We start from the raw sequence: 12,407 nt of genomic DNA on the forward strand, positions 1-12,407 counted from the left end.
CATTTCCAACACAAGTCATCTCTACCAATCCCCATTCTATACAGCCTTGAAGGAGTATAATAGTATCTGTTAAGAATTTTGTATTGAATAAATTTTCCCCTGGCTTCCCTAATGTATAATCCATTGTTCGACAATATAGAATCCCATGTATCTTCATCCATTGTATGCCCTAGATCCCTTTCCCATACTTTTTTCAGGCTCTTATTTATATTGTTTTTAATCCATGGGTAAATATTATACCATTTCGCAGCTGTGCACAGAAATGGGGGTAGTAGCATGAAATTCTCTATCGAGTTACTTTCACATGTTATTGTAACTCCTCCTTTTAAACAGTTTCTTATTTGCAAATACTTCCAGAAATGACTGTTACCCTCTAAACAAAACTTATTTTTAATATCCTCATACAACATGAAAACACCCCCTTCAAATAGGTCACTAACAGTTCTGATACCTCTTCTCAGCCATTGTGTCCAGTAAACAGTCTGCTTACCAATTTTAATTTTAGGATTATACCACAAGGGGGGTGTGTAGGTAATCTTAAATCATGCATAAACAATGATGTAGTGTATGAGTAATGCATGTACTTTTCAGGCCATGTGCTGTATTAAACATAGTACTATGTTTAATGCAACATAGTATATACAGCTTAAAGCAAGTAAATCATAGTACTTATGATTTACTTTATAATTCATTCTTACTGTATAATTAATTCTTTGCTTATTGTAAAAACCCAACTTCTTCTATTCTTATCTTTGTGTACCCACCTTTAACTAATTACACCCTTAGTCGTGTGGTGTATTATAAATTGTTTCCTCAAAACCTACTTATTTAGAATTGCATCCATGCCTGACTTCTCTGATTAAATAACATCATTTAGCTTTTCGGTTGTTAGTTGTTATATCTGTAGCATATAAATATGTTTTATTCACTGTAATGAAAAAAATTGTTACTTTAAAATCTTCCTTCAGTGACAAAGGATCAGTGACATTAACATGCTGAAGACTTTCTCACTAAATCCTTCTCATTCTGAAAGCATAGGCAAAGGCCATAACCAATCAGACGATCCAGATTTAACAAATTCACCAAGAATAATGTTTCAGTGATAGCACCTTCTGGCATGAGATGCTAATATATTGGGGAAAGAACAGAAAAATGTTAGACCTGATCTTATTTTAATATGTAAACACTACAGTCTTTTGTGACCTTATATTCATTTAACAAGAGTGGCAAACGTTCGTTGCTTTAACTTATCTTTATCTTTATGACACAAATGTAGAGTCCACAATGTGATTGCTGTGGAACATAGAATAAGAAGAATGAGCACAACTTTGGTGTTTGTATTAGTATTTTACACCCCCCCCCCCCCCCCCCCAAAAAAAAAAAACCAAAAAAAAAAACCCCCCAAAACAAAACAGTCAAACCACATGGAAACATGAGCGCTGTCCAAAAAAAGAGTCTATTCTCTGCTGACTTGGTACTATAGTACACCCAGTGGCGTGTCTAGAAAATTTTTGTTGAGGGGGCCAGGTAGGGGCACAGATTTGGAGAAGGGTGGCAGATGTAATTGGCAGATAATGTTAAAAACAATTCTACCAACCGTTAACCATAATTCAATAACCCTGTAAACCTAATAACCGAATGCGCTTTTAGCTCTTATTAGAATGAGATTTTAACCACTATGGTGCAAAGTTTTTAGATACTGCGTTGATAAAGTACAAGAGATACAGTCAGTCAGTGTTTATTCAGCAGTCAAGGACATCAATATTTGCATAGTATTTTTAATGACATGTAGTGCACATATGTTTTGGGCAAAAACATTTTTGAATATTAAAATACGAACATTTTTAACATACAATTGGCAAATTTATACTCCTCCCCCTTTGTGAGTGTGGACGCTTCATCTCTTTGCTCTCTAAATGCTTTGCTTCTTTTATTGATTTTTACCGATTTTTATGCTGATTTTTTCCCTTTTTTCCATATGAGCTTACCTGCGATAGCTTCTGGACACTTATAGATCATTAGGACTAAAGTGTTCTTAACAGAAACAGCAACATTTTTATAGTTACCTTATCCTCAGCGCTCCGTGTGTCTGTGGCCTAGACACAGCTGAAGCCTGATTACAGCGTCTGGGCACCGAGCAGCCTCGATAGCCTAGAAAGGTGCTAACCGCTAGGCTAACTAGCAACAAGATGCCTTCCCTCTCCACAGATGACTACCACAGCCTCCTGCAGAAGATTGCAGCACTGGAGACAAAAATTCATCGCTTAGAAGTAAACGTGGAGGTAAATGGACTGTGTGGAAATGAAACAACCTTGCCTTTGACTCAAAACAATGGCTATGAGCAAGCTAGCACACAGCTAAGGAGCACAGATAACATGACCAAGAAAGTAGACTTTGTGCACTATTATAAATCCTCAAGCGATAATCCCCCCTTGGACTGTCTTGGTGCAAAACCAAGACATAAATCATGTCTCCTGGAAGGGGGAGGACATACTACAGGCAGGGCACAGCGAGCTGAAATCTCTGAAACCGACTGGCCTTCACTTCCTACGAGACAGAGAAGCTCTTCTACCCCTGTACACGAGAGGAAACAGGACTGGACAACCGTGAATAGGAAGGTTAACAACAAACCTTCAAAACAACTGAATGTGAAACTGCAGAACAGATTTGCTCCACTATCAAAGGACCCTGGATCTATATCGGACAACCATCCATCTAAAAGTAGCGAAGTAAGGCCTGAAAATCCACGGGGAAAGCTAAAGGCTAGGCCTGAAACGCTGATTGTGGGTGACTCTGCCGTAAAGGATGTACAAAGCATGTGCGGTAAGAACACTAAAGTCCTCTGCTTTCCTAACGATATGGTCAACATCCTGAAGGAGAGAATTCTTCAAATTGCAGATGAATATCCAACTGTGACAAACATTGTCCTGCATACAGGGTCAAACGATGTGTCCAAACAACAATCGGAGGTTCTGAAACGGGACTTTATTGGATTATTAAACACTGTAAACTCTCTGAATGCAGCTGTATTCATCAGTGGGCCTGTACCGCCGGTCAGAGGAGGAGACGAGAGATTCAGCAGGCTGTTTACACTGAATAAATGGCTTATATCAGCATGTGCTGACCACTCAGTGCATTTTATCAACAACTTTAATATTTTTTGGGAACGCAGGCATCTGTTTAAAGCAAATGGATTTAATTTTAACAAGTCAGGGGTGAAACTGTTCACCTCCAACTTGTTTTATTCCATACGTCATCCATCTGTGCTTGGAGCCAAGGCTGAGATAAACAAGGAGTTATCTCATAAAGAGGAACAAACAGTACTCCAAGAACAGACAAAGCCCAGCAGAAACCTTGAGGAGGAGCTCCATCTGCCCCCACCCGGGAAGAGCCTCAGAAAGAAGAGACATCTGAGGCAAGAAGAGGCAAGAAGAGGGGTCCCTATTTGCCTCCAACTCTCTCAACAACACCAACGACCAGGACCAGGATCTTCCCCAGTCCCCCAAACCCCTGACAGGCCATCACCCCCATCACCCTCCTCTCCCTCCCTTTCTCCCTCCTCCCCACACCTGAAATTCACTGAAGAGATGATGGAGCGGGTCAATGCTGGGCTCAGATCTACCCCCCGGCCCAATCCCTCTTTGTCCCCCATAAACCCCCCACCAAAGCAGCCAAAGGTTCGCCACCGAGCCCCACCCTCAACAGAGCAATCGAAGTCACATTGCCCAGCCTCGCCCCCCTTAGTTCCTCCTTACCACCTTCATGCTTTGTCTCCGCAGTCTGATGTGTGATGTGTGGAGGGTCCGGACTGCGAGGATTATGGCAGTGGTGACTTTTCCCAGGAGAAGCTGGGACCCTGTTTACTAGAAGGTTTTAAAATTTCTGTACTTTTAGGTGACAGAAGGAGACATGTGGCCTGGTCAAAACACAGAGAGCTGCACTCTAAAAGATCTTTAAATATAGTAAACATACCTTGTGTGCCACAGACTGCTCCCAAACACGAGGGGACAAGTAATGCCTCTAAAACAATTAAGTTGGCTTTATTAAACATTAGATCTTTAGCTGGGAAAACATTTTTAATTAATGATTTAATCACTGAGCACAGCCTTGATTTTATGTTTTTAACTGAAACTTGGTTGGACCAAAATAACAGTGGAGCTGTTCTCATCGAGACGACCCCTCCTAACTACAGTTTTATCAGTGAGGCCAGGGTGAGCAGGAGAGGAGGAGGGGTTGCTGTCTTATTTAATGAATCATTTCAATGTAAGCAGCTATCTCCTGGAAGTTTTCAGTCTTTTGAATATGTGGCTTTACAGCTGAAGGCCCCATCCAAAGTTGTGTTTCTTAATGTTTACAGGCCTCCCAAATACTGCACAGACTTTTTTAATGACCTCAGTGAACTGCTGTCTGTGATCTGTGTTGATTTCGACTGTGTAATTATTGTTGGGGATTTTAACATCCATGTGGACAACCCTCAGGACAAAGGGACTAAAGACCTGACACTCTGGGCAACTTTGGGCTGACTCAGCATGTAACAGAGGCCACACATAATAGAGGACACACTCTCGACCTACTGATCTCCAAGAGCCTGAGCATTTCAAACATTACTGTGTCTGATGTGGGCTTATCTGATCATTACTGTGTTTTCTTTGAAAGTAAAATCTCAGCCCACACAAATATATCAACAGCAGCGATCACAAAACGGTGTATAACTGAAAACAGTAGTGAGATCTTTAACCAGGTCTTCCCATTAACACCTGACCTGTCCAAAGGTTCAGTCAATGAGCTCGTCAATAGCTTTAATGCAAAAATGTTAAATGTAATGGATACTATTGCCCCCATTAAGGTGAAGGTTATCTCTGGAAGGAAAAAGTCTCCATGGAGAAACTCCACACTAGTGAAAAATGAAAAAAGAGAGTGTAGGAAAGCTGAGCGCAGATGGAGAAAAACAAACCTCCAGGTTCATTATGACATCTATAAAGAGAAACTTCACAATTATAATTTACAACTGAGGAGTGCAAGAAGGTCCTACTTCTCTGACATCATCACTAAAAACAGCCATAATGCTCGGGTCTTATTTTCTACAGTTGACAGGCTAACAAACCCTCCTGTGCCAGTGGCAGCTGAACTTCATTCAACCATGGCCTGCAATGACTTTGCCAAATTCTTCACAGACAAAGTCCAAAAGATTAGACAAGCAGTTAGTACATCAACAGCAGATCCAGGATATGTACTGTGTCCACCGAAAAACTGTTTAAACACCATCAAACAGTTTCACCCGATTAACAGCAAAGACCTGGAGGACATCTTAGGTCAACTGAACTCCTCCTCTTGCTGTTTAGATGTCCTGCCAACAAGTTTTTTCAAAAAGGTCTCAAAGACTTTAGAGTCAGACCTGTTACAGATCGTCAACTTTTCCTTAATGTCAGGTGTGTTTCCAGAACCACTAAAAACTGCTGTAATCAAACCTATACTGAAAAAGGACAATCTTGACAAGACACAAATGAAAAACTACAGGCCGATCTCAAATCTCCCATTTGTAAGTAAGATCATTGAAAAAGCAGTTTCTCAACAGCTCAGTTACTTCTTAAAACAGAATAATTGCTACGATGCCTTCCAGTCAGGTTTTAGACAGAACCACAGCACTGAAACCGTTCTGACAAAAGTGTTTAATGACATATGTCTGAACACAGACAGTGGAAAAATGTCAGTCCTAGTTTTACTGGATCTCAGTGCAGCATTTGATACAGTTGACCACAACATATTACTCAAACGACTGGAGAACTGGGCAGGTCTTTCAGGAACTGTACTAAACTGGTTCAAAACATACTTAGAAAACAGGAAATACTTTGTATCAATAGGTAACTTCACATCTGAGCAGACAAGTATCACATGTGGAGTTCCCCAAGGTTCCATCTTGGGACCCCCTCTGTTTAACATTTACATGCTCCCACTGGCACAGATTATAAAGAACAACAAAATAAACTACCACAGCTATGCAGATGACACACAAATATATATCACAATGTCACCAGGAGACCGAGGCCCTGTACAGGCTCTTGGTAAATGCATTGAGGAAATTAATGACTGGTTGTGCCACAATTTTCTCCAACTAAACAAAAACAAAACTGAAGTAATAGTCTTTGGCGCCAAAGAAAAACGATTACAGGTCACCAGAGAACTTCAATCTATACATCTAAAAACCACAAACCAGGCGAGAAATTTGGGTGTAGTGATGGATGCAGACCTAAACTTAGAAAAACACATTAAGACAATAACAAAATCAGCTTACTATCACCTCAAGAATATTTCAAGGATTAAAGATCTGATGTCTCAACAGGACCTGGAAAAACTAGTCCATGCATTCATTTTTAGTAGGCTTGATTACTGTAACAGCATCTTTACAGGTCTACCTGTCATGGTCCTGGGCCATGTTGGCCCAGTGTTCTTAGTTTTCTTGTATGTTTGTATTTTGTTCCTTATTTAGGCCATGTTTTCTGAGTTGCCCTGTTGTGTTGTTCCCTAAGTGTATACCCCTTCATGGCTTTTACCCCTGTGTGCCCCTCTGTGTATCTGTGAGCCCTCGTCTCTCCTTATGTTTTATTCCATGTTTCCCCTGCCCATTATGTCCAAGTTCTCCCCGTGCTCTCTCTCCCCCCCCCCCCCCCCCCCCCCCCCCCCCCGTGTGCCCTGTGTATTTATGAGCCCTCGTCTCCCTTTGTGGTTGTTTCATGTTTCCCCAGCCCGTTATGTCTGTGTTTTCCCCGTGCTCTCTCTCCTCCTGTCTGAACCTCTGTGCACTTCCTGTTTACTTTGTGACTCTCACGCCCGTACATGTCATGTTCAGTTCACCCCGCCCTGTCTCGTTATGATTATCAGTGTCACCTGTGTTCCCCGTGTGTTCAAACTTTCCTCGTTTACCCTCTGTGTATTTCTGTCTGCGTCTCCCTCTGTTCGGCGTGACGTCGTCCCTCATGCTGTGTGTGGATCTCCCTGTGTCTCCCTGTGAGTTCTTAGTTTATGGTTTCCCAGTTTAGTCTAGTTTGTATGTTTGTTCTACCAGCAAATAAAGCTGTGTTTTGAGTTCACCTCCCCGAGTCTGTGAGTCCTGCATTTTGGGTCCAACTCCTGCCTGCCGCACAGCGATTCATGACAGTACGACGTCACCACAACATGGACCCAGCAGACTTACCCGGGGAGAGCGATCTGATACGTGTCCAACGCCTAGTCGAGTGGATAACCCACACTTCCAATACAAGGGCAAAGATTGTGGGGATAAATGCTATCGAAGCAATCCTCAAAGGAAATTCTCATCTCCGCCAGGTCAGAGGATGTTTGGACTTATTGGCCAATTTGAATGAAGCCCGGGAGGCGGCGCGAACTCGGGAAATATCAGACTTGGCCCAGCAGCAACAGACAACAGCCACCCTGGAGCAGCCGCGTCAGTTTCACCGGCCGGATGTGGTTTTTCCCGGCCCTTTGGAGCCATCTGCGGGGAAGAAACGTCGATCACGCCGCGGGCGCGCCACCCCACAGCCGGACGTTCGGACTTTTACATCGCCGGCTGTGGTGAATAAGGACTCTTTTTCTGTGTCGAACCGTGGGACTATTCGTTCAGGGGTTGTGTTTTGTGCTACGGATGGTAATGTGAACAGTTTATTAGCTGCCCAGCCTCCTGAAGCTCTCTTAGCTGCCCAGCCTCCTGAAGCTCTCTTAGCTGCCCAGCTACAAGCTGTGTCTCCTGTGTCCCCGCTAGCACAGTCATTAACTCCACCACAAGCTCCATTTTCACCTCTACCATCGCTTCAGTCATCAGTTCGGTCTGCCACTCAGTCGCCCTTAGCTCCATCATCCACACTACCACCTGTTTCTCTTCCACCACAACCGTCACTACACCCAGCCATTCAGGCTGCTACTCAGTCAGTCATTCAACCCATAGCCCTGCCATTAAGGCACTCTGTAGCCGAGCCATTAGCCGCCCGACCCGCAGCCACTTCAGCCACTCCTCCACCCGTCACACCTCCACTACAACCATCACTGCAGTCTCTAGCGCAGTCTCCTGCAGCTCTGCTTTCCCCAGTGCAGTCTCCAGTGTCCCCAGTGCAGTCTCCAGTGTCCCCAGTGCAGTCTCCAGTGTCCCCAGTGCAGTCTCCAGTGTCCCCAGTGCAGCCTCCTGCAGCCCTGCTTTCCCCAGTGCAGTCTCCAGTGTCCCCAGTGCAGCCTCCTTTAGCACAGTCACCCACTCAACCACCAGCACCACAACCGTCACTACCTCTAGTTCATTCCCCTGTGAAGTCATTAACTCCACCACCTACTCCACTCTCACCACCACCGTTACTACAGACATCAGTTCAGTCCCCTGTGCAGTCGTTTACTTCTCCACCGTTAGCAGCTCAGGTCCCCGTGTGTCCAGCAGCTCAGGTCCCCGTGTGTCCAGCAGCTCAGGTCCCCGTGTGTCCAGCAGCTCAGGTCCCCGTGTGTCCAGCAGCTCAGCTCGCACCTGAACCTTTGGCCCAGTTCCCCGTAGCAGTGCAGTTTTCTAGCCAGCTTAACGTTGAGCCCGGGGTCCCAATTCTCTCTGGCTCTACATCGGCTCCTGCTGGAAGCTCGGATGAGCTCATTCAGCACTCCGCGGCTCCCGTGTCGCCATCTACCTCGTCCGCTGGGGGTTCCAGTGAGCCCAGCCAGCACCTCCTCGTCTCCGCTGGAGGGTCCGAGGGGCCCGTTCAGCCACCCGTCTCCGCTGGAGGGTCCGAGGGGCCCGTTCAGCCTCCTGTCTCCGCTGGAGGGTCCGAGGGGCCCGTTCAGCCTCCTGTCTCCGCTGGAGGGTCCGAGGGGCCCGTTCAGCCTCCTGTCTCCGCTGGAGGGTCCGAGGGGCCTGTCCAGCCTCACGCCTCGTCAGCTGGAGGGTCCGAGGGGCCCGTTCAGCCTCCTGTCTCCGCTGGAGGGTCCGAGGGGCCCGTTCAGCCTCACGCCGCATCAGCTGGAGGGCCCGAGGAGCCTGTCCAGCCGCCACCTGCGACCGCCTCGTCGTCGCCTGGTCCGGCTGCATCCGCCTGTGCTTCTGCTACGCCTGGGCCAGCCTCTGCCTGTGCTTCTGCTACGCCTGGGCCAGCCTGTGCTTCTGCTACGCCTGGGCCAGCCTGTGCTTCTGCTACGCCTGGGCCAGCCTGTGCTTCTGCTACGCCTGGGCCAGCCTCTGCCTGTGCTTCTGCTACGCCTGGTCCGGTCTCAGCCTCTGCTTCTGGTCCAGCCTCGGCCTCTGCAACCTCGTCTGGTCCGGCCTCCGAGTCTTCGTCCTCGTCTGGTCCGGCCTCAGCCTGTGCTTCGCCTGGTCCGGCCCCCGCATCGCCACCGTCTGGTCCTGCCTCGTCTGGTCCTGTGCCCACCAGGCCATGGCCAGCACGCCTGAGACTGGAGGGCCACCGCTGCCTTCCGCGCGGTCGGCCCCCTGAACTGCTCCGTCGTCTCCTTCGCCGCCGCCGCCGCTGCCTTCCGCGCGGTCGGCCCCCTGAACTGCTCCGTCGTCTCCTTCGCCGCCGCCGCTGCCTTCCGCGCGGTCGGCCCCCTGAACTGCTCCGTCGTCGTCCCCCCCTTCGCCATCGCCGCTGCCTTCCGCACGGCCGGCCTCCGGACCAGCTCTGTCACCTGTGCCACCCACCTGGTCGGCCCCCCGACCGTGTGACCCGTGAACTCTTGTGCCTGTGGGCTCTGGGTCGGCCCCCTGAACCTTATTTGGACTATAGTCATGTGCTCCTGTGTTTTCTGTTGTTTGTTTTTGTTTCCCGTTCTGGTCCCTCCGTCCTGGTCCCCCGCCTCCCGCCCTGGGTGGGTTGTTTTCTGTTTTTGTTTTTTCGGGTTTGGGCTGTCGGGAGCCAGCCCTTGAGGGGGGGGTACTGTCATGGTCCTGGGCCATGTTGGCCCAGTGTTCTTAGTTTTCTTGTATGTTTGTATTTTGTTCCTTATTTAGGCCATGTTTTCTGAGTTGCCCTGTTGTGTTGTTCCCTAAGTGTTTTCCCTTCATGGCTTTTACCCCTGTGTGCCCCTCTGTGTATCTGTGAGCCCTCGTCTCTCCTTATGTTTTATTCCATGTTTCCCCTGCCCATTATGTCCAAGTTCTCCCCGTGCTCTCTCTCCCCCCCCCCCCCTGTGTGCCCTGTGTATTTATGAGCCCTCGTCTCCCTTTGTGGTTGTTTCATGTTTCCCCAGCCCGTTATGTCTGTGTTTTCCCCGTGCTCTCTCTCCTCCTGTCTGAACCTCTGTGCACTTCCTGTTTACTTTGTGACTCTCACGCCCGTACATGTCATGTTCAGTTCACCCCGCCCTGTCTCGTTATGATTATCAGTGTCACCTGTGTTCCCCGTGTGTTCAAACTTTCCTCGTTTACCCTCTGTGTATTTCTGTCTGCGTCTCCCTCTGTTCGGCGTGACGTCGTCCCTCATGCTGTGTGTGGATCTCCCTGTGTCTCCCTGTGAGTTCTTAGTTTATGGTTTCCCAGTTTAGTCTGGTTTGTATGTTTGTTCTACCAGCAAATAAAGCTGTGTTTTGAGTTCACCTCCCCGAGTCTGTGAGTCCTGCATTTTGGGTCCAACTCCTGCCTGCCGCACAGCGATTCATGACACTACCTAAAAAATCAGTCAGACAACTACAGCTCATTCAGAACTCTGCTGCTCGAGTCCTCACTAAGACCAAAAAAGTGGACCACATCAGTCCAGCTCTGAGGTCTTTACACTGGCTGCCTGTCCGTCAGAGGATAGACTTTAAAGTTCTGATGCTGGCCTATAAAGCTCTGAATGGTTTAGGACCAAAATACATCAGTGACCTCCTGACCCAGTATGAACCTTCCAGATCCCTCAGGTCATCTGGATCCGGTCTTTTATCAGTTCCCAGAGTCAGAACCAGACACGGAGAAGCTGCATTCAGCTTTTATGCTCCTTATATCTGGAACAAACTCCCAGAAAGCCTCAGATCAGCTGAAACACTCAGTTTATTTAAATCCAGGTTGAAGACTCACCTATTCTCAGCTGCATTTGAATAAAGCACCAAATCCACACTTTTAAGCTTAAATTTCAAAACTTACACTAACTACTGATCTTATCTATTTTTGATTTTATCTGTTTTGATTTTATATACTGTTTTGTTTGTTAAGCTTAAATTTCAAAACTTACATTAACTACTGATTTTATCTACTGTTCTGATTTTATCTGTTTTGATTTTATATACTGTTTTGTTTGTTTGTTTGTTAAGTGGGTTTAGAGCTCTGGGTAGCTCCCCAGCTGGGTCTAGACTGGGTCTAGAGAGTATTTTAAATTCAGGGAATTTAAAATAGAAAGTAGCTCGTCCACAGAAGGACTGGTAGCTCCCCTTTCGATAAGGGTTCAGATCGCGCGAACAGGTGTGGGATTAGAGCTCTGGGTAGCTCCCCAACTGGGTCTAGACTGGGTCTAGAGAGTATTTTAAATTCAGGGAATTTAAAATAGAAAGTAGCTCGTCCACAGAAGGACTGGTAGCTCCCCTTACGATAAGGGTTCAGATCGCGCGAACAGGTGTGAAATGTGTGTGTTTAGTTAATTTGTTTGTTTGTTTTAATCAATTTTAAATCATGCTTTTTATTTGTTTTTGTTTCTAATGTCTCTGTAAAGCACTTTGAATCACCTTGTTGTTGAATTGTGCTATACAAATAAATTTGCCTTGCCTTGCCTTGCCAAATTAGCCAATGCCAATGCAAAACCAATGCCTGTTAAAAAAAAGAAGATAATCTTCTCACAAACTGGTGTTTGATTTTGAAACAGGAAAAAAGTGGGGAAACAAACGAAAAGACTAACATTTGAATAAAACCTGAAAGCAAGTAAATACTTTATATGCTGCCTTATGGTAAACTTTGGTAATATTGATGTATAAAGAACAACACTGGCTGATGATGAAATACAGTCAGCTGGCATGGTGACACTGCCAGTATTAACCTGCAGGGCTGGACTGGGACAAAAACTCGGGCTTTTGACTACAGACCGGCCCACCAGGTATTAAAGCCATAAAGCCTTTGAATGAAAACAAATGCTGTTGTGACAGTGATGTACACTGTCTTTTTGGTATATGTATGATTTCTATACATTTTATGTCAGATAAAAACTTTGTTCGCAAGATTCAGATAATTATTTAATAAAAGCTAAATATTTGAATTGAGAATAAGAAAGAAAAGTATTTCTTTGTGCCCCCCTCTCCCTGTTAATGCCCTACCTGGCCCCCTGGCAACACTTTGCTAGATCCGCCCCTGCACAGTTACCAGCTGTCAGCTACCTAAAAAAGGATCCTGGTGTTATTTGTCTCTCAGCAACAGTTCATAACTTCCCTTCAACTCATTCATGTCACCTAAAAGGTAAACCTGTTTCTCCATCACTGTTCAGCTC

The sequence above is a fragment of the Rhamphochromis sp. 'chilingali' genome, assembly GCF_963969265.1.
Source record: "Rhamphochromis sp. 'chilingali' genome assembly, chromosome: 19".
Classification (NCBI taxonomy): Eukaryota; Metazoa; Chordata; class Actinopteri; order Cichliformes; family Cichlidae; genus Rhamphochromis; species Rhamphochromis sp. 'chilingali'.